The 24,449-nt window shown below is 35.0% G+C and overlaps 1 long non-coding RNA gene across 1 annotated transcript in view; it reads right to left on the bottom strand.

The window, feature by feature from the left end:
- Positions 1-24,449, bottom strand: part of LOC108016861 (uncharacterized) — an 88,615-nt gene that overhangs the window by 19,551 nt on the left and 44,615 nt on the right. The window lies entirely within an intron of this gene.

The following is a 24,449-nucleotide window of genomic DNA, read 5'->3' as shown; positions in this document are numbered from 1 at the left end:
CACAGCTGTTACATTTGCATTAAAAAGCGATGGAACTAATGCTCTCTAAAAGATTAATTATAATTAATATAACGATGTGAAAATGAGATGAGAACTGATTGATTTTAAATGGAAAACACACATACTAAGTTTTATTAAAATAGTACATATGTTTACCACAGATTAGGTGCAAATGTTCTTAACAATAAGAAATGAAAGCGAATCGATGGCAAAGGGTAATCCCGATGATCAGTTAGCCGCCTTCTAAAAAAACTCATCTCGAGGCAAACCCAATGCCTTACATAGGAAATCTCGGGACGAACTCTATAAAGGAAAAAAAAAAACATCTGCGCCAAGCGTACTTTACATGCAAAAAGGAATCACAGTTGGTAGTTTGCTTAGTTTGTTGGTAGGTTGATAGGCAGACAAACAGGATCAGGAAATTCCGGTTTGCTATTATTTTTATTATAATAATTTTTCTCCTTCGCTGGCAACAGATTCTTCGGAGGATGTGAGGCTCTTCTAATGCCGAAAAAAGGCGAGTGCAAAAGAGATGGGCACAGCAAACAGGAATCCGCGACTGAAAGAGCATTGAAAGACGATACGATACGATATACCTACGCTATTCTTGGTTCTTCTGCTCGATTCTCGATTGGTCAATTCTCCGGTCTTCCCCGACTCTCTTCACAGAGTGGTGTATGTTTGTTGTGGTGTCTCCTTGAACTGGCGCTGCTTGTCGATCTGGCCGTGACTCGTTTGCTATTTTTATAATCAGCAAGATCGAAATAACTGGGCAATAATGGGGTATACTCATTGGGGGCCGAACAGGGAATCGATGAGTGGTACGATAAGAGATTATGGCGCGCAGGGGTTTGGCTAACAAAACATTTTCCGAATTATATGGGTATAAATAAGTTAATGGTAGAACTACTTTGTTTCTTTCTTTTCATCATCGAAATTACGGGCTTTGCACACGGAGCGATCGAATTATGATTAAATATATGTTCATTGTACATACGAGTAATATGAACTAGTTGATGATATGAATTAACAAGAGATAAAGAGATCAGCACATTAGAAAAAAAATGCTAAGATTTATCTAATAAGAAAGGCATTAGATCACATATTGTAGATCTAGATGGTATTTCCCAAGAAAAGGAAGTTTTCGAAATAAAACATGAGGAGATACCATCGATTACATTTTAAATCCATTAACTAATAACAGTTTTAGAATACTTTTCAAATGAGACCTTCATTGAAAACTCCTGTTATCTTCATAGGGTATACTCAAGGTTGAAACCCATTTCTTACGCATAATCTGTAGCTTCCGAACCCAAAGGATACCAACAGAAAAAAAAGACAGAGAAGAATCTGCCTTACTTCTCAACTACCTCCTAATGTGCGGCCCGTTGGGTGAACAGGTTCTGAGGCCCCCCCTCTTCTTCTCCCGCCATTCTTGGGACCTCGCTTCCCAGTGTCTTCTGCAGTCTTCTCCCCTCTCCTTGCCGCCTTTCTTCTCTCTGATCTCTTCGCAGTGCGAATTCATTCCGATCTAAGCTTGATCCCCGCGTACTTCCCTTGATTCTACGCTTTGGATTATTGATTGCTCTGGGTCTCTGGGCAAACGTGTGCCAAGCAGTGGCTCTCCATAGCCCCTCTCTTTCTTCACTGCAGACCCTCGTCTCTTTCTTCGCCGTAGCCCCCCTCTATCTCTCTCTCTCTTCTGTCGCCCACTGTTGTGCTGAGCATTTGTCGCCATGGCAAGTATTTGCTTTTCCACTTTGCATTTGCCGTCGAATTATTATTTATGGGACTGCATCTAATTCAGAAGACGATGATGAAGAAGAAGAAGCAGCAGCGATCGCTGAAGAATCGGGCAGCTATAGCCCCTGGGCCATTGATGTCTTTGTTTATTGCTCCGGTTCCTGTTCGATTCGGTTCGATTTGGTTCGATGTTCATATGGGAGGTTTATTTTTTCATTTCGGCATGCAGTTTTTAGTTGGAGGAAAAGTGGGAGGGGCCATTGGCTGGCCTTGGGGTCCACCAAAGCGAATGCTAATTAGACATCTCAGGAAACCGGAGAAAAAGAGAGGTGGCTATCCTCTAAGATCGAGTGCATTTCGTTTGGGCCAAAACATCTGGCTGACATCGCAGACATTTTCTAATTGACAGCCGCTCTAATGGAGGAATCCAATCCAAGTACGAATCCAAATCGAAGTCAAAAATTCTCTGGGAAATACCACGGCTAATTGCAGAGATAAGAACAAAATGTGGAATTTATAAGGATAACCCGCGGATACTCTTAGCTTATAAGCAGTTTTATAGTGGTTAAACAAATTATTTACATAAGAATAATTTTTGTTGGAAGTAAAAATATTTTTAAATGATTGTGAAAAACTAGTGGCACCAAACAGCTCTAAAAATTTTTTAGGGAGCAAAATAAATACTTCTAAATGCTCCAAACTGCACTTTTTATTCCCATAACTTTTGTTAATGGATCCCGATTTATAAGTGGGATACCTCTATGAATTCGTAGTTGAATTCTCTTATATTCTACATTTAAATTAATCTATTACAGAAGGGTCAACATTTTAACCCATTTTCATGTTAGATTTTTCCGTATTTCAAATGGCTTTCAGAATGGGAACCCGAGTTTTTGGATCCCGATTTAGACGTGGGATACCTCTATGAATTCGTAGTTGAATTCTCTTATATTCTACATTTAAATTTATCTATTACAGGAGGGTCAAAATTTTAACCCATTTTCATGTTCAATTTTTCCGTATTTCCAATGGTTTTCAGATTGGGAACCCAAAATCTACCCTTCTAAATTCCATAACTTGAGTTATTGGATCCCGATTTAGACGTGGGATACCTCTATGAATTCGTAGTTGAATTCTTTTATATTCTACATTTAAATTAATCTATTACAGAAGGGTCCAAATTTTAACCCATTTTCATGTTAGATTTTTCCGTATTTCAAATGGCTTTCAGAATGGGAACCCAAAATCTGCCCTTCTAAATTCCATAACTTGAGTTATGGGAATCCGATTTTGATGTGGAATACCTCTATGAATTTGTGGTTCAATTCTCTTATATTCTACATTCAAATATTTTTTTTTTAAGAGGGTCAAAATTTTAGCCATTTTCATGTTGGATTTTTCCGTACTTTCAATGGCTTTCAGAATAGGAACCCAAAATCTGCACTTTTGAATTCCATAACTTGAGTTATAGGATCCCGATTTAGACGTGGCATACCTCTATGAATTTGTGGTTTAATTATCTAATATTCTACATTAAAAGTTTTCTTTTGAACGAGGGTCACAATTTGAAACCATTTTCATGTTCGATTTTTTTAGCCCAATATTCAACTGTGCACCTTGACCTGCAACAAATCTAAATGTTGGCCTTGAAAGATCCTTGGCAGCAAGACGCTGAAGATCAATAAAAACAAAAAGAACTGCCCACAACAATTTGCATAGGAATTTGTGCTGCTTCGTGCTTCACGATCGGCTATTCATCGATCGCTTTTTTCGATATGTGCGCTGATCTAATGCATTTCACAAATGCCATCGAGTGACTTATTGACGCAGCATGTGGCAAGGCAACCTGCAACTGAAACTGGGATCTTGGACCGCGGATCGCGGATAGAGTCGAATGGGGTTCTGATCGCCAGTTGGAGTGCAGCTCACGTACGCAATTGTGGCTGATGATTGGAAGGAAAATGCCAAAGTCAAAGCCAAAGTCCGCGGCCCGTTGACAACGCCTTCGTGCTAAAGACCAAAGAGAACTGGAGCTGCAACTTATGGGCCGGATTATTGGGCCACCGACGGAACGGCAGCTATGGCCTATAGGATACAGCCTATAGCATAGTTCGTTTCATTCAGCAGGCACAATTCCACGAAAGTGATTGATTACAATCAATGCAGCGATCCAGCGAACCATCGATCCATCGATCCGCCGATCGCAGATCCAACTAAATGTAATACAATGTAATGCAGGAGGCGGCGGGACTGGGCAAAAGGCGATCAATTAAAACCGACTGATGATGATCAATTATCGGCGAAAGATAAAGACCAAAGTGAAGAAGCTGCTGTTGTGGCCTGATCTTGATTTGAAATTACACAGAAAGAATAATGGGTTTAGTTCAAATACATATCGTAAAAACCAATAGGGCATTTGGAAAACCCTAAAGTTAAGATTTAAGGATCAGATGAAATCAGGGGAATTAAATGTATTGAACTTATTAGATGATATTTAAATCAAAAATTGTAGAGATATATAATTAAGCTTAGATAGAAAATCATATATACATAATTAAGGACACTTATATAAACAAATTTATTTATCCCATATCAATTTATTTATTTTCTCATGTTATTTTCATCAAAATACATTTTGTTAGGCCTTAAAGTTCGAAATGTGCTGCACTATATTTTTGATTTATGCTTTATTAATAGTGTAATATTTTTTTTCAGTGCACAACTGGCCGAGAACTTGAACACTTGATCCCAGCCAAAGCGAAACCGTCCGTCCGTCAGTCCAACATTTCCACGATGACGACAATGACAACGACAATGACGATGACGATGACGTTGGCCAGTCATCGTCATCCTTTTTTATCTGTTTTTTTTTTGCTGCCGCCGCTTGTCATGGCAATGGTTGTTGTTGCAACAGTTTTAACACATCATAAAGCTGCTTAAAGTGTGCTTTTGGTTCGCAGCCCCCAGCCAGCCGGCTGCAAGATCTGTTGACATTACATAACTAGCACCACATTCTCAGATCGATCTCCAATCGCCCCGAACGGACTTGTTCTATCTATTATTTATTTGTCACCTTTGTTTGGATGGAGTGGGAACTCGAAGGTCAAAGAACTCGTGGTGTCCAAAAACGATAGATAGAAGAAGTTATTATATAAAAATAAAAAACAGTACATTAATCTGTTTCAATATAATACAATTTATCTTTATAATATATTGAACTATTTTCTTATCTCTAGAAGTTTTAAAAAATTATATAGTATACTTAAGAATTAAAATAACGAGTTAAGCAAAAGACAATCTACCTACCACAGACGAATAAAAAAATAATTTGACTAACCAATCAAAAGCTTTAACTTTGTATGGCCTACTGTTCGATGAGTGTCGAAGATCGGACCCCATATGATCCGTGGGTTGTGTTGAGAATTTTATTAACTCTTTCGCTCGAAAACAAACAGAAACGAATGATTTCTTATGGCTTTGGGATGTTTTCATACTTTATGACAAATAGACCTGACTAATTGTGAGGCACTTAAAAATATTTTACAGAGCCATCAATCGCCGAGCTTGGGTAATATACTGGATATTTATAACTCGATATAAAAACATATATTTTATGATCTCTACCATTCTTTGTGAAACGCGCCGTTTGCAATGTGTGTGTGTGTGTGTTTTGTGCCTTGTGATGGCAATAAATCAATAATTTGTTAAGAGGCGCTAGCTTCGAACTTGTGAAAGCAAGTTCGTTGCCTAAGTCTTTTGTTTGGCCAGCAAGGAAACGGCCTTTTCTTCCTCTTCTCCTTCTGCCTCTTCTTTTTCTTCTTCCTCTCTGCCAATAAATCACTTTGTATTTATATTGATATTTTCGTTCGGTGCTCGCATTTCGAAAGTATTTAAAGATTTTTCAACTTTTTCATATTAGCCCAAGAGTTTTGGTCGTTTGTTGTGAAAGGAAGTCCGTAGATCGTATGCAAATTTGCTGCTTATATAGAGGAGAAAAAAAAACAACAAGAAAAATGAAGATAGAAAAGCAAATAGCCAAAGAGACAGTTGGCTGGCGGGAAAGAAAATAGACAAACGGAAAAAATTGTAAATCACAGAAGTGCAGCTGCAGCAGCACACTGGCAACATCGCCATCCTGCGAGTTTCGGACCGAGTTTCCGAGCCACAACCCCATCGACCATTCAAAGGCCGCTCATAGAATTCACCGGCAATCTTTTGGCTTTTCCCATTTTCACGGCGATGGCAGCGTGATTGCGATGGTGACACGATACTTTGCCGGATCGTGATGGAGCAATTATCCCATTTTGGTTAAGAATACCTGATGATTTAATCGAGTGCGTGCCGTGGAATTAATGCGAATTTCGGTAAAATTGTAGTGTTTGTAGTCTTCCGGTTTGCCTTTGCTTTAAAGGTTTTTTAACTTGATTTTTGTTATTACATAATGGTAATTTTATATTTGATACTCAAAAAAAAAATCATGTAAATTCTATAATATTATCTAAAGACTTGAAATTAAAGGCAGTATATAACTATTAAATGAAATTTAAAAAAGTTTCTTAGATTCTAGGAAATATATAGAATGAGAAGTGATTTAAAAAGTGTTACTTTTACCAAGAAAAGAGTAAAAAGCAAAAAAAAAAAGAAAAAAAATTAAAGAAAAAAAGAAAAAAAATTTAAGAAAAAAGAAAGAATCAAAGAAAGAAAGAAAAACAAGAAAAAAAAGAAGAAAAAAAAGGGAAAAAAAGAAAAAAAAAAAAAAAAGAAAGAAAAAGAAAAAAAAGTAAAACAAATTAAAAAACAAATAGATAAAATAAAAAAATATTTAGAAAAAATAATAATATCAAAACAAATAGAAAATATTTAAAAATAAAATCCTTTTTATGAAGTATTTACACTGCATATGGAAAAATATTAAATATAAATACATGTTATAACTTAAAGTTATATAGTATTAAGTTTTACATTTTATGCTAATCTTTATATGTTAAATAAATGAAAAACTTTTAAGTTTTTTGTCAAACAAAAGGACCTTTCTATGAAATGCAGTATAGTCGCGTGCTAAATTGCCTAAGTGTTTTCGCATAAAAACCTAGCACTCTTTATGGATCTGCCAGATGCGATTACTATTCTTGCATAATCCCGATCCAAAGGATTACATCTCTAGAGCATCGCTGTTTATCTCGGGTGAACGTTGCTGCGTTGTCAAATCGGGCAGTGATTTGTCTCCAATCGGTAGTCTCCTGGTTGGGATGGCATTGGGATTGGGATTTGGTTGGGGATACGTATTCGTATGCGGATTGGAAGAACTCTGCTGCCTTCCCGCTGGCCAATTGACACTTGAGAGTGGCCCCGCCCCGCGGCCAGCTGCTGTTGGCAATTTATAAACGAAATAAATTCAATTGACTTGTTTGCCGCAGCATTTACAGTTGGCAACAATTGCAGCAATGCCATAAATCGTTGGACAAGCATTCGAGGCCCCCCTTTTTCCCCGCCTGTATTTCCCCAGAAGTTCCGCTCGTGGCTGCGTAACAATAAATTTTCAATGCAAACAAGTTGGTGGAGAAGAATCTTTTTTTTTTAGCCAGGACGGACATTCTGGCCGAAAGCAAACCAAATCCAGCAGCGGCTGCCTCAGCGTTTGTGTTATTTGAATTTCGAAAATTATGGCCACAAATTTGTTTTATTGCCAAAGTCAAGGCGTGCAATCATTAAATGCAACAGCATGCGGTCCCGATTCTCCCAGTCTCTGTGTCTCCAATGGTTACCCCTCTTCTCTTCTCCAATTCTCTGTCTCTCTGTCTCTATCTCTGTCTCTGGGTTTCGCAGAGTGGCACCTGGCTGGAGAGACAGAGACTCCCAGATTCGCCGTCTCAACTTGAGTTATGCCTTGCACTAAAAGCGTTTCAACTAACTTAAATATGAGCACATCATTAGCCTAAAATTGTTAGTTTGCCGACTTGGTCATGGCCAACAGACGCCTTGCCCCGCGGATTTTCTTCTAAGCTGGGCCAGGGCACTGAGAAAAAAATATATATCGTGGTACAAAAAATGTTACCTCTATAAAAGCTGAAAAAAATTATATTCGAAAGATTTTTAGAAGTAGTATATAATATTACAATAGTTAAATACACTATTGTATAATTACAGGTAGCTATTTTTAATTTTATGGCTTAATAAAATTACTGGATATTTATTTAAAAAAAGATTTTATTTAAATATTAAAAAAATACATGTTGTACAATTTTTTAAATTTAATAAAGTAATGAATATTTTTTAAATGAAAATAAAGTACATCATTTGATTTGACTTTGATATCACTGAGCTTTAGCAAATTATTTCTAAACACTTGAAGATCACTTGAGAAGCTCTCCCCTTTTTCCCCCCGATTTTTCGCAGTGTATCTGGCCACAGTTTCAAACACTTTGAGTCTTGCAGCTGTGCCGAGCGCCGTGTGTTGTGTGTGCATCATAATGTCTGATTAACACGTGCGCAAATTATAAGATTTTATGCATTAGCCACAGATATCAGAGCCCGAGATAAAAGCAAAAATGCCCGGCTTGCCGCACTCTCATCATGGATCGGATGGTTCTCGATTCTCCATTCTCGATTCTGGAGTTTGGATTGTGGATTCTAGACTCCGAAGTCTGGGTCTCCAGATCCATGGCATTACGGGGAATGATGTTTTATGCATGTGCTGCACGCACGCTCAACCTGGACATCATCAAATTCGTACTCATCCCAACGCTTAAGTTTATTTTTTTTTGTTTTTTGAGCACTTTATTAGGCGAGCTGCTTACAACGCCTTGTGTTTTCGGAATTGGAACGCTCTTGATTATTCCTTTGTTGCCTCTAAAAGGGGGCGTGGCACAAGTGGTCCACATTTGCAGAATTTTTAGCCATGCGGGAATTATGTAAAATTGTTCGGTCATAATGTCCAGGTGATTATACATAAAGAGATATGGGCGGGGCTGCAGGCTTAATATCCCAAAAGTGGGTGAAATGTGGGAAAAGATTATAAGTTCGAACTTTTAACGGAACACGCCCAGTAGAGAACTGAAGTTATTAGAAAAATTGACTTAAAAAATATAGAAAAAAAGAGAAAACATATATATACAATACAAATCCCTCCAGGAAATTAAAAAAAAAAACAACAAAGGTGGAAATAAGAAATACCCATTGCATGGTAAATAAAAAGCCTACATCCAAAACATGAAAAAAATGCAAAACACTAGATCTATTAATGCAAAATCTCCTTTTCCCGGCTCCAGGTGATCCAAAGCCATCAAACTGCCGGAGATCGGATAAAGTCAGCCACAACGGCCCACACAGCAAATCATTTCGCTACTCCATGGCCGCAAAGTAAAGACTACGCATCGGTTTTAGTAATCGAATTTTATGACAATTCCATTAAACGGTCATTTACAAGAAGGCAACAACTGTTGGACAGATAAAAGCCAGCCAATCTGCGGATTGGTAAGCCCACTCGCATTTCCCAGCTAACCGATCTGCCACGCCCACGCCCTGGGGCTAGCTAAGTAAAAACCACGATGGGCTGAGCTTTACTTTTATTATTATTATTTTTGGTTTGGATTCTTGTTATTTTATTTTGGGAAGGGGGCGAGAAGAACTGTTTTCCAGCCTATAACACGCACAAATCTTGCATGTATTTACCCACGGACGGGGGGCTAATTCTAATTCCTGCTGCCTGCTCGACTTTCAAGATCTTAAATCGCCCATTTTATGCACAGAGAAAAATAAAGTGTTAAGTACTAATAAAATTATAAATAGCACTGAATTTTTAATAATAGTAACAAGTCTACACAAATATGTATTTTATTTATTTTTAATTAAGAAGGTACAAAAAAAATGATTTCTCAATAAAAATATATTTTAGCAGCCATAATATTATGTTATTATTTAACAAACATTTTGAATTAGATTAAAATGTATAAATAATCTATCAATGAAAAATATAATTAAGTACTAATCTTTATTAATTGAAGTATTATGCAATTTGAAAATTAATATCACTGTTATTTTAAATAATTATAGTTTAACTACATAAATATAAAATTTATTTATTTTAAATTAAATATGTAGAATTTCTTAGCAAAAAATAGAATTTGGAAGTCATGCTGTTAAAATATTGTTGTTAATTTTAACATGTTTTAAAAAAATGTATTATATTAAAATGTATAAAAGTAATCTGTCAATGAAAAATATGATTAAGTACCAATCGATTAATAACTGAAATATTATGGAAATTTAATTTTTTTCGGTGTGTCAAACTATTCCATCCGCTGCCAGACGTAATTACTTCCTACCCATCCCCATATCCCCATTTTCCATCCTCCATCCTGCACAGCATCTCCATTTTCCAATGGAGGGCAGTAGAGGCAAACCGCATCGGGTTTTTGTTTTAGTTTTTCTTTTTTTTTTGGTCTCTCTCTTTGGAGATTTTCAATTACCAGAGATCAGAGAAAAGGGGAAAAGGGGTTTTGGAAAAATGTGGTGCGCGTGTTTGGTGGCGTTGCGTGTCTCTTGGCATGTGTCCACGCGAAATTGATATCGAACATAATTTTTTGTTTTTCTTTTAAACATATTTTTTCTACCCCGCAATGGGTAATATAGCAAGGGTATATAAAAATCATGGGGATAACTATAAAACATAAGAATTTACAAAAGATATTTAACTCTAAATATACTAAATGTTGGAACAAGAAATATTTAAATGTTTATGGAGGCTTTTTAAGAACTCCAAAAAATAAATGAATGTAAACGTGTGAATTAGCTTAATAAATTCAATTTTTAAATTTATAACATATAAATGAATATATTTAAAATACACATCTTAAGAAGTTTTTTCTCCCTTATCCACATAAAACCTAAACAACGGGTATCCTTCTAGTCTAAATATGATATACTCAGCATCCCCGCTTGTGTTATTTGTTGTTGTTTCTCTAAGCTTTTATATAGTTTGCCCCCACTCTACTGGGGGGTTTGTATGTAAAAAGGAAATGGCTGAAAAATGCTAACAAGATTTGCACGATCCGCCTGCCAAGAAACCTCTGGCTTGGGATCTTGGCTTTGGCAGTAGTGGCCAGAGTTCCCGAGTTCCAGCTCCCAGCTCTTTTGCTGTCTGCATGATGACAATGACAAGGCTGCAAGGTTACAAGTTTTTCCAGATCGAGAAAAAACAAGGGGGTGGGGGGGGTTTGGAAATGGAAAAGCGGAAAGACAGGACAGAGTCTTATTTTGTTTCTTCCCCTGGAGTTTCCATTCTTACGCCGCTCCGCGTAGCAACGATCATCAAACACTAAACAGCTCGTAAACACTTTGGCTTTATCGTCGCGCAGTCTCCCCGTATTTCCCCGTATTTCCCCCTATTTTTCACAATTTCTCCCAAGAGTTTTCCCCCCCTCGATTTTTTCCGATTTTTCCTTGCCTGATAACGTGCCGCTGACAATTGCAATTGTTGTTGAGCTTATTGTTGCTCTGACTGCTGCGAATTTTCCTTGTAGCTTGTTCATGTTCGTGCTATCAATTTTATGTTAAAATTTGCACTACAAAATTGGCAACAGGAAAACGGATTCAAAAATGGGGCATTAGATAAAAAAGTTGTAGCTTAAATTAAGAAATCTCTTTACACACATCAGATAAGAGTTGAATAGAATATTTAAAATGGAAACAAAACCACTTCATTTATTTATTTAAATAATTGGTATATAAATATTCAGTTGCTTATTTATCCTCAAGTAAATACTTATTTCAATTACATTAGTCACATAGATTTTAGAATATTTATATATATGAAATAACATTAAGATAAAATAAAATTATTAATTACATTAACTAAATAAGAATAGAAAATATAAATATATATTAAAAGATAAGACTATGAAATATATTCGACTTTTATAATTTACTTTAATAAGTGTGAACTATCTTTAAGTTTGCATATATTCATTTGATTTAGTCAGGATCTTATATTCCTGAAAAAGCCATGGCTTCTTAGGCCAAACAAAATTCGAAAACAGGAACTCTTCCCACTTCTGGCCAACATTTCTGAACTAGTTTTGATTGCTACTTTGTAACGAGCAAAACGATCAAGCAAACTGGAGCTCCACTAATCGATCCAAATATTTACCATTTTTGCACGCTAATTGATAAACATTTCATTCCAGCTCATTCGCAACTCCTTGAAGTAGTTAAAAAAAATTGTGATTTTCCATTACGGACACGAACATGTAAATTAAAAGTAGCTCCAGAAGTGGATCTTTAAACTGGAAACAGGAACCCAAGTCACACTTCATCTTTTGGCTTTAATTAAAGAGGATAAAATATTGGTATGAAATTAATGAGCAAACATTGGATATGTAATTTACCCACATTTGGAGTTCAATGTAAATCTTAGTAGAAGAAGAATTCACCTATTTCCTAGTCGTATTTGTCCAGCGTTAACCTTTGGCCAAATCAATTAATTAGCCCACTCAGTGCTGTCTGAAAATCTCATTATTTATGCACATAATCTTGACACCTTTGGGAATGTTTTGAAAGCCATCTCCGCGGTCCACCTTCGTCCCGAAAGACCATGTAATACCAGTTGAAAAAATACCCGTAGAAATGCATATGCGCGGTACACTCGATAAGTATAAATATACGTATACGCAATGTGCGTTTGTCAATGCCGATTATGATTGTCGTCGCCGCCCCGCTCACAAACTTTTCCGGGGAGTGCGAATCGGGGAAAAGCCATCGAAAGGAGCCTCCACATTATGGACAGGAAATGCTAGCCGGGCCAGAAGCAAAAACACGCGGAAAAAATGCAGACACTTGCCAAGAATTTCATCCAATTAAATTTCCATAGGTTGATTTTTGCAAGCGCAGAAAAATTAAGGTAAATCAAAATTGAAAGAAAAATATGAACTTATAAATCCATATTAATAAATATGTAACAATAAAATATTAAATTAAGGCCACTATCTGAAAAGATGTATTTTAAGAGGTATGGCAACCTCAACAAGGTTCTTAAAATATTGTTAAGCTATAGATTCTTTTATATCTAGTTTGCCAGGATTTTCTAAAATAAATTCAGCCAGTTATAAATCCATATAAATAAAAATGAAATATGCAAAAACAAACATATTTTAATAACTGGCAAGATTTATTTTAAAAAGTATGGCAACTCTAACATAATTTCACAAAATGTTGTTGAGTTGTTAACCCATTTATATCTAGTTTGCCATGACTTTATAAAATAAATTCAGACAGTTAGTTGAAAATCAAGTAAGGCCCTAATTTTGTTCAACACATACTTTATATAATGTTTTCTAATCTATGATCCAAGTTGAGTATATTTTTTTTGCAGTGCATATTGCCCATGCAAACCGACCAACTTCCATCTGCAGCACTTCTATCTTCTCCTCGCTGGCTGCAATAAAACTTTGCAGTTAATTAGTCAAAATGCTACACAACCGGGCTGGCAACTTTGCCAAATGATTCTATTAGCCAGACGCACAAAAGTTGAAGAAATCAAGCAGCCAGAACCTCCAACGAAATTTTTATCGAAAATGGGGAAAAAGAAATAAGGTTCCGCACGAACCAGTAGAGTCGAAAAAACTCCACTCGAAACTCCATTTGCACGCAGTAAATTGGTGAACATATTGGCTTTATATCGACTGACGGGCAGAGGCGACGATCGATAAGCTCGACCACTGCCCAATAATTCAGCAACTTATGTCCACAGTCTGCCACAATTAACCATTGTTTATATGCCCGCTGGCCGGTTTGCTGCTCCAATTGGCCAACTGATGCTAACGGCCAACTGTTCGCTGCACAAATTATAATTTGCCAAGTTTGCGCATTTTTTGCGGCAACTTTGTCGCCAGAATGTGGAGTGGAATTACCGCAGACCAGCAATTGAATAAATCGCGAGTAAATTTTTAACTGGTATCCGGTAATTCTTTGAAAGATTTAGTGATTCTATGGTAGAGATTTTAGAGCTGAAACTGACAGCTGGTATTGGGTGTAAGGCATCACGAGAAAAGATTTATAAACTTAGAAAAGGCATTTGAATATGGTTTACAAAAAAAATCTTAAACTGGATATATAACTTTTGCAATTAGTTTTGATCTTCCGGCTTTAAAATCACTCTGCTATATAAACATATCATGGCTAATTGCCAGTCCGTCAATCAACTGTTGTCCGAAACTAAAAACCACTTGCAATCCAATCCAAACGAGAAGGAACCATTTCAATCAGGCCGCAAGTTGAATTAAATTGAGATCTCAGCGGGAGTCGAGTGGAGCTCGAGCACCTGTTCAACCAATTGATAGCCAAGGGCGATCCACAGAGCCACAGATCCACTAATCCACCATCGCACCACAGTCGACCATCCATCATCCATCATCCAAGGAACGCCCCCACATCGCGGAGAGCATAATTGATATGCATAATCATTACTCGGTTTTGTTGTCGCGTTTCAATTAAGGCATTAAGAAAATAACTCCAGTAATTGTCAATTGCTACACAGGGAAAAATTCTGGTTTAGTGCATTTTAGTTTAAAGAAAATATTATAAAAAAAAAATTGGATTTTAAGGAAGTAAGGCAATAACTACACGAGGGAAAATGCTGATTTAATGGATTTTAGTATATCTTTACAGAAAGTATAATTATTTCCCTAAAATCATAGTATATCATATCATATAAACAAACAAAACCAAAAATAAAATGGTATTTAAATGGTAATAGTCATTTAAAAACAATGGTTACTTAGCAATCTATCAGCAAATCCTAACAAATCTTAATAATATCGCGATATTTAATTTTCTTTCTGTGTTTTGAGAGAAATCAAAGCGAAATACTCGTATCCACAAAGATTTATTAAGTTCACACATTCGAACAGCACTTGAGGCTGACAATTAAAAATCACTTTGGTCTTTCTTCCCGTCTTGCCCCCTCAGTACGATTTCCAACCAACTTGACTTGGGGCTCGACTTGACTTGACTTGACTGCCGATTGCCATTTTGGTGGCTCTCCAAGTTTCTTGGGCAGCAGCTGCACCACAACCAACGATAAAAACAATACAAAACAATATAAACAGCAACAATGGGCGATCTAAGGCGCCATATGCGATATATATTTGATACGCCCGTGTGTTCAACAATTTTCCGGTATACTTAGTGGACCTTTTATGCCCTCAAAACAAGAGGGTTATTATCCAAATGATATGCCCTAAAAAAAAATATGTATTGTAATTGAACTGTCACAGTTATAGTTTTAAAGATTTTAATGTGTTGTATTCATTTTTAAGAGATAAAATAATATATGTATAATTTATCTTTTTTTAAATTAGAAAAAAAAATAATTCCCTTCCTCCTAAATTTTATTATTAAGCAACTGCTTCCATTTTAGAGCCTGTACTTTTTAATATTTAGTTTATGATACATTTTTTTTATATTTTTTTTTTATTTTGTTTGTATACCCCACTGTCCATCTCCCATTTGCCCCACTGTCCACTGATGCTGATTACTGATGGCTGGTTCGCCTGCGCGCTCGTTTGTCCGCTTAATTGTGAGAAAATATATCAACGGCAGCCGGGCCACAAAGGCTGATCAAATGAAATATAAAAAAAAAATTAAATAAAAAACAACAGCAAACAAAAAACAGAAACACCACAAAACAATGTCTAAGTACACGGGTCTTTTGTCATTTGCATTTCGATTCGTTTTGATCGATTCGATTTACTCGCTTTATCGGTGGGTGTCGCATGGTATTAAAAACTTGAAATAATCAATTGCGAATCGGCAATTGAGCGGGTAAACAACAAAAGGCAAACAAACAAGAAAAAAAAAAAGTTTAAAAAAACAAGTGGCAAAGTTCTTGACATTGTTCGAACGGTTAAAAGAAAGTTGATAACTGGCTGGATGAGAGCCAGGTCCCCGAGATCGCATCGGCCTGGCTCGAAACCCCCAACTATAGCTATAGATTTAGCTCCGATCTCGGCCCCGCCGATCCGATTTCCTCTGGCAATCGTCAGCTGCTGCGGGCACCAAACATTTGGGGCCATCAAATGAAACGAGTGCAACACAACAGCCACATCGCCACATCGCAATCGCTGTGCCAATGGCAATGGCAATGGCATCGTGCTGCAAACAACACAAAATGTTGCACAAATTAAAATTGAACACAATAATCAGTGTGACATGTTGTTGCAGTCGTTGTCTATATCTGCAGGGAGTGTAAGCCAGAGATTTCAAGGAGTGGGGATGGATCAAGCCGACGATGGAGATACCTCTGGGGTAACCAATGAAACTTATAGGAAATTTATAGGAAATTTATAGGACATATATATTATAGGACAAAAAATGTATAGGAAATTTATAAGAATTTTACAAAATAAATTTAAAATACAACCACATTTACTTCGAAAACAATCTGTAACTGCCTATAAATATTTATATTCCATAAAGTTATTTTAGAAAAGAACTCAATATACAATTTGGTTCATTAAATACAAGTGTTAAGCATTAAAAAAAACATCTAAAATATTCTTAAGATTTTTCATTATTAACAAAAATATATCTATTAAACTTTATCTTTATTTTTATCATTTTTTTTTGTTTAAATAAAAAGGATTTACAAAATAAGTTCAGGAATATTAAGTTAAATATTTTGATATAAACTGAAAATAATTTCTCTACTGTATTTGACAATTAGGAATTTAATATTTATTAAATACAATCTAAATAACTAAAATATATATAAATGGTTTACAATCATTTCCAAACATTTTAAAAATATTTTTCTACATTTTGAAGATCACCAAACTAGTCGGCTTTTTACCCAACTTCTGACCAGATTTTTCATCTGAAACCATTTTCCTTGGCCATTTGTTGTTGCCAGGCACTTGTCGCCTGTCGACTGTTTTCTGTTTTTGTGTCCGTGTCTGTTTTGCTCACTTTGCTGTCTGTTCTGTTTGCTGGGGATCTTTCCTTAGCCTCCTTCTCCCTTCATCCCCCCCCTTTTGAAGCATGCGTAACGATCTTGGCCAAAAGACTCGGGCCAAGACTCACTCCCCTGGCCAACTTTTCGAGCGCAGTGCTGCTGGCCAAGTGGCCAAGTGGCCAAGACCACAGCAAATGACTTTATTATAGGTTTTTAAATTTATAAACGCACATTTACCAATGCTAAACATCCTTTGCTGAAATCCCCAGACACGATCACTCCGCACGTCTTGTTTCCTGATCCATAAAATGGAATTATGTGAACTATTTTCGTGTTGAATCGCTTTATGGCCTTTGGGAGGTGGCAATACATTCATTTGCCATACATTTTGGGGCTCGAATTGGTCACAGATCTTGGTCTGATTTGTTCGACTTGGTTATTTAATGTAATGCATATGAACAGCATAGCTGATAACTTTAAAAGCTGTTGATCCTCTGGATCATCATAAGAAATATAAAGAATATAAACTAAAGCTTAATATTAAAACTCTTTCATTGAAACCCTGGGAAACCCAGCTCTTAGAAAACTCTTTCAGCAGTCTAACTTTTTTCTTTACTGCCCACAGGAAGTTGCCCCCACGTATAAGCCCAAACAACAGATCGACAACAAATTATGCTGATCTTTTTAAGACCAATAATGTTCTCAGCTTTGGTTCCCAAAATCCTTCATTCAAGCCACCAGACAACAAAACGCTGACAAAAAAGCATTTCCATTCCAATCCATTCCCATTTTTATCCTACGCATCCAATGGGAACTTTCAGGTGTGTGGGTTCCCCGATGCGATCTTTTTCTTATCCGGTTCGATCGTTTAGTTGCTGATTTGTAGCCCCGATAAAGATGGGACTTTAAGCCTCCTTGGCATGCACATAATTTGTAGTTTTTGGTCAATGGACTAAAATTTGACAAAAAAGACGATCAAAACTTGTCGAAAGTTCGGAAGTTCGATTGAGAGGTTTTTTTATTGCTTCTAAATTGGCCGGCCGCCCAAGTCGACGGAGTTCATAATTCCTGAGCTGCTTGTTTGTTCTTCTTTATTACGCGACTACCTACTGTTGTCGACGGCTTACCCGATGCACTGTGAAAAAATACTCTTAAACTATTTAGAACTTACTAGTTCTTATTTATCTTTGTTCCTAGAAAGGGTTTTTATACAGTGTTGATAGACTTTTTGAGGGAAATGGTATATAATACATCATATAACATGGTATATGGTATATATTATATAATATGGTATATGGTATATATAATATAATATGGTATATGGTGTATAATAAAAAATATAATATGGTATATGGTATACGGTATATAATATATAATATAATATGGTTCATGGTTTTAATGTTATTGGTTAGTTTTCATTTGCAATTCTCATTTGATCGTTTGATTATTTGATACATTTATAAATCTGTTTCTCTTAACCATCGAATTTCAAATATAGTATTAGAAGTTGCATTATTTTTTTAAAGTGTATACATATTTATTCATTTTTTGTCGCCTGCTTCCGTCTTTCTTCCGCCTTTCAAGTTCTTGTAGCTTACGACGTTTGCTGTTATTCCCACAAAGTCGCTGCTTTATATCCATACTTTTTTGTGTGATCTTCCTATGAGCGCATTAACTTCATATTGAAGTCGACGGATCGCTCGTCTTCTTCATTTTATTCCTCATCCTCCGCAGCTGGTTAATTTTATGCGAAATTCTCGTGCTTCCCAGGCAGTATATTAATATATTTATATACATATATATATATGAAATATATTATATCTGGGCTTACGCTCAACTGCTTCCCAAGTTAAGTTTGATTTCTTTCGGTTTTAGCTTTATACTCGTATATAGTGTACATTTTATAATTATAGTTTGCGTGCCCCAGGGCTGAGTGGTTAGCTATTTGGGTGAGGGTCACTTCAATGTGCCATTGAAGGCAGGGGGAAGTGTCTGAATTGTGCCTTCAATAAGAGCTTCTAAGAAACAGTTAAACAAATTATTCACCCTATAGATGTCTGAATTAAACACCCATTAAATATAAATTTTTAAATTTAAATTTTGTATTATTCATCAATTTAGTATTTTTTATTTTTCGAGAGCTCTGTATTTACTTTCTATAGGTAAACAAATTAAAACATATGTGAATGTTAAATTTAAAAAGTATCTTATTTATTGATATTTATGTACAATATATAATACAATATACTTAATAGTATTAAGTAAACTTAATAAAGACTTCATTTATATACAGATTTAATTGAAGTTTAATAGATATATTATTGTTTTGATATTTATTAACCTTAATATTATTAAGAAAATCCAGTAAAGACTTCATTTAAAAACAGAATAAATTAAAGTTTAAAAAAATTCAACTAACAAATATTCATTTTTTCGCCTTGCTGGCAAACGAATGACTTACGACACAAACTTGATGCATTCGACCCGAAACACTTAACGGTAACTTACCCATCGACGTGTTTTTATCTGACCTTCAGCAACAACAACAACACCAACTAATTCACCTAACCAAAGCTTTTAGCAACCCAAAAGAAAAAAAGCATACAAACACTAAAAGAAGTTCACACAGTTCCAAGTGCGTCCATTTATATAATTGTCACACTGATTTCTTACTTCTTGCATTGTTGTTTTTTCAACGTCTTATGTCTGTGCCATTAAAAAAAAACAAAAAAAACAGTCAACATTTCAATTTGTTTTTGTTGTGCTCTTCAAAATGTAATTAACCTCAAGCATTTTTTTCGGCTCTTTGGGTTTGTAGATTTTTTTCCTGCTTTTTTGCGTCACTTTTAGAACAACGACAACGACGTCAACGTCGAGTAATTAAGCAAAGCTAAAAGTTCATGTTAATTGTCCCAGGCACTCAACTCTGCGAGTGGAAAAGAGAGGGCCGGATGGGGGGAGAAAGAGACGGGGGCACACAATTATGCCCCCCCAAAAGGTCAAAGACTAAAAGAATTGTCAACCGTGGACAGGTCGACGGAGCGAGTGAGCAAAGATACAAAGATACAAAGATACCAAGGGAAAAAGACAAACGAGTTGAGATATAAACCTACAAAGTTAAGTTTAGAATAATATGCAAAGTTCAAAATTCGGTAAAAGTAATTATAAATGGTTTAAATTTTTTACAAAAATATAAAATATAATATTGTTTTGTTGAAATACATACAAAAAATTAAGTTTACAATAATATGCAAAGTTCGAAATTTGGTTATAATAATTATAAATGGTTTAAGTTAGTTAGAAAAATATAAAATATAATAGTTGTTTTGTTTGTTTTGTTTGAACAAAATAAAAATATTAAGATCTACAAACGAAATAATTTTTTTCAGCATTTTCAGTTTTTTTTTTTTAGGAAAATACGAATGGTATAAGTAGTTGGAAACTCCATTTTGTAGGGAAAGAACTAGAAGTGGGAAAGGGTTAAAAACATTTTTTCCTTTATTTTTTTTTTTGGCTAATGTTGACTCATTGAAGGGGATCCGTAGCTTTTTCTTCATTCAGTTGGACGAACTGAGCGGAAACAACGAACGACAACTTTTTTAGGCATTGTTGTTCTTTGTTTTGTTCTTCCTTTTTTGGTTGGTTTGTTTTTATTTATTTTTTTTTTGTTTTTCATTATTATTATTTTAGCATAACACCGTTAGATTGTGCGAACACGCGGTGTGAATGATACTTTAATTACACAAAAATGCGATAGAGTAAAGGGAAGGGATAAATAGAATTATGATAATGCAAATCAAGATAATACAATACATACAACTATGTTTACACTTTTGGAGAATAACATACAAACTCAGCTTTTTGTTTTATAAGAATTTGGCTAAATAGAAGCAAAATAACATTTTTGTATTTTTTTTTTAAGTTTATTAATTAAGTTTCATTAAAAGATGTATTTATGTTGCATTTGTTTTGCTTTCCCAACCCGAACTTTCCGAAAATACAAATTTAACACATTAATCCAACCCAAAAATTCAAAAACAAGTCGAACTTATTAGGGACAAAGAGAAATGAAAATGGAAAATGAATACAGTTAGTCAGTCGGTAGCTTTTCTTTTGTTTCCGTGATATGGTTAATATGGATTGACAAAGTGCCGACATTTGCGACAGGTGTTATCAACACACATTCAAGACATCAAAAGCATTTAAAAGCGTACATAATTAACTCATCAACCCTTGACAAAATTAGATCTTTAAAAGTCAAGTTTACTACTGGACAAATTGAGGAAGCCCATCTTTTGTGGTTTATACAATTTTTTTAATGGATAAACAAACATTTTGCGCCAGTAGCGACAAAAAAAATGGTGTGTCCCCTACGTGTTTACATTAATTTTCAATCAACTCGTTTTGCATCACATATGAGGTAACCAGATCTGGAGTTGATGCTACCGCAACGTAAGATAGCGCAAAAAATCTGTAACAACTTATTCGGATGCTTCAGATACTCTATTAACACAAAAACGAAAATTCAGAATATGGGGAATATTATAAAGCAATAAATATATACAGATTGTATTTAAAATATTAAACAATTTGAATCTAATAGTTACAATATACATTTTCATTTAATATTTTTGATTTACTATATTATTTTTTAAAAAATATATAAAATATAAATAGAACATTTCTATTAGAAATGCATATATTTTTTAAAATTTTTAATGGATTGCCAAATTTATTTCTTTAAAAATATTTAAAATATTTATATAATACTATTAATTTTTAATGAATTGACTCTCTTAAATGTTGGTAGCTCATAGAAAACGAATGGTTAATTCCGAATCCGATTAAACCATTAAAAGTAATTTCCCCAGGCAATTCCCAAGCTGTTTTTTAACAAAGCCCATAAAATATTGAACACAGCCCCAGAGCAAAGATGCTCGTTCAATTAATGGACTGCCACGAGTCTGAGGATATTAAATAGGAGAAAATAAAATCAATGACTTTGGTGGGGGGAGAGTGAACACACGATCATTTCATACCACACCAGTTCCATCAAAAGCCAAGAGCGACAGGAGCATCAGCACACAAGATGGCAATTAATCAGCTAAATTAGTTTTTATGCATTTTAAATGATTTTATAGTTTGGCATCGACTTCGCGGCACCGTTAGTTAGAGTGTCGTCAATAGCAGACTGTAAGCCCCTCCTCTAAATACTGAAATCTGAAGCCCCCCATCCATCCAAACCCCCTTTGCCATACCCACCACGATCTCATCCAGCTGCCTTTTAGTGCCTGCAATCTGTTTTCAAGCCTGCAATCAAATTTTCGCTTTCATGCCATTTGGCCAGAAAATAACAAACACAAGGCAAACAAAAAACGGAAAAAATAAAAAACAAGAATATAAAACAACGAAAAAATCTCACAAAATGATTTTACGCCGCAAGTTGATCAAACATAAATTTAATAAAAGGCTTTCGCCCTAATGCGGGCCTGCAACAGCTGCACTTTGGAGGAGGCAAATCGACTGATTTTATATCTTTTATAGTATTTTCTTATTTTCTATATAAACCAAGAGAGATTTGGACCTTTAATTTAATATAACATAATATTTATAAAAGATATCTTTAAGAAACGTATACAAAACATTTAAGAAATATTTAAGAAACATCTATGAAATATTTAAGAAATATTTATGAAATGTTTAAGAAATATTTAAGAAATATGTAAGAAAAATTTAAGAAAAATTTAAGAAATATATAAGAATTTCTTAAGAAATATATACGAAATATTTAAAAAATATCTAAGAAACATTTATGAAATGAATAAGAAATATTTAAAGAATATATATTGAATATTTGAGAAGAAAAATTATAAACAACTAATCAATTTACCTGCAACTAGGTCAATTTATAAAACTACAGGTAAATAATTATATCAGGTTGTTTTTTTGTAATTACGTCATGTATAATCTAATTCTTAGCATCGATTTTCATCACTTACATAAGCCATTTTAAAGGTATATATTTTAAGTAAAATTCGTAGCCAAGCTAGCCGATATACCCTCAATTTTAAATCCAAATTTCCAGGGTGCTCAGATGCACTTACGTCCGCGGCTAATGTTAATGGGGTGTGGCATTTTGGCCAGTGTAAATAAATTAAAGAGCAGCCGCAAAACAAAAGCACTGATCACCGAGCGAAAGAGACGGAAAAAGATTAAGTGAAAGAGAGGGAGGTAGTGGAGATGCGGCGGCATTTTGATTGCATTTCATTTGTGGCAGCACCATGCAGCAGAAAATTAAAAAAAAAAAAAAACAAAATAATAAGAACTTTGGCCAAGAGATTCTGGCTCCATTTGGCCTTTGTTTGCTTTGCAAATTGCGCTCAAGTGCGCCTCTGAGATAATCAGTGCAAATTCTGGCCAAAAAAAAGAGAATGGGGGGGGGGGGCTTTAAAGGGGGTGGGGATCGGTGCTTTATGATATCTTATCTGTGGGTAATCGGAGCAGCTGCTCCTGCATCTGCATCTGCATCTGCGCTTGGTTGTGTGTGTCATTCCTTGAGCAAATAATGGCAACAATTATTCCAGCAAATGCAGCCAACCCAAGACATTGGGGACTCCTCTTTTGCACTCGCAGAAAATACTATCAAAAAGCCATTTTCAATGGGGATTTGTCACCCAAAAAACAATTTAAACAATTTTTTGGAAATATCTTAATTTTAACTCTTAGGAGCAAGCTGTTAAATAAAACTTAATGCCAGTAAACAAATTTTTAAAGATTTACAAGTGCCTAAATCACAAGAATGTAAGCATTAACATTCAATCTTTGCTAAGACACCATTATTTTTAAAAACAATACACAATTTGTTTAAGCTTAAATCTAATTATAAATTAAGAATAACATTTTTAGGCCAATTTCCCTTTAAAGCAAATGTGTAGCACAGGTATTTGCATATAATATAAAGTCTATTGATAAATATAAATATATCTCCGAGTGAATTTTTATTTTGTCAATCTTTTTAATAATATAATATTATTATATTTTGAAATACCTAATTAAATTAAAAATAATGTTAATGCAAAACAAAGAAAAAACATTTTTTCTTAAAAAAAAATATATGTATTATACTGAGTATTAAATTATTTTTAATATTTATAATAGAAATATACCATAAATACTATAAATATACCAAAATAATAAAAAATATATAATATCTTCTTAATAATATAGTTTGAATTTAAAAACAAAAGTACAACATGTATCAAAATAAATCAAATTTTTCTCCCAGTGCACAACGATTTGAACTCCTTGCGGCCGTTGATTCCTTTTTGGGTGATTATGCAATTTAGCAGCTTGTAAGTGATTGTTTGTGGGGCGTTGTTGGCCTGCACCACTGCACCACCACATCGCAGTGGTTTTTGCAGTTGCAAGGTGCAACACGAGAGCCACTGGAGGCAGGCAGGCAGCTGTGCGCTCGCCACAAATTGTTGTCCGCACATTTCCCTCCTCTTTCGGCATTATTTCTGCACTTTGCTCTGCTTTTTTCCGTACTTTATTTTATTCTTGCACATTTTTTTCGGTTTTTTTTTTGGTTCTTACGGCGCTGATTGTTACAATTTTTGTGTGTGCGCAGCTTTCAAATTAAAACGCAGAACATTTTTGGCCATTTTTCTTCCTTTTTGCGGATTTTTTCGGGCACTTTGCGAGTTGAACGAAAAGAGAATATTTTCATGGGGTGTGTTCGGGGTGTTTTGGAAAACGA

This window comes from Drosophila suzukii, chromosome X, assembly GCF_043229965.1.
Source record: "Drosophila suzukii chromosome X, CBGP_Dsuzu_IsoJpt1.0, whole genome shotgun sequence".
Classification (NCBI taxonomy): Eukaryota; Metazoa; Arthropoda; class Insecta; order Diptera; family Drosophilidae; genus Drosophila; species Drosophila suzukii.
This window is presented reverse-complemented; position numbering and strand designations above follow the sequence as displayed.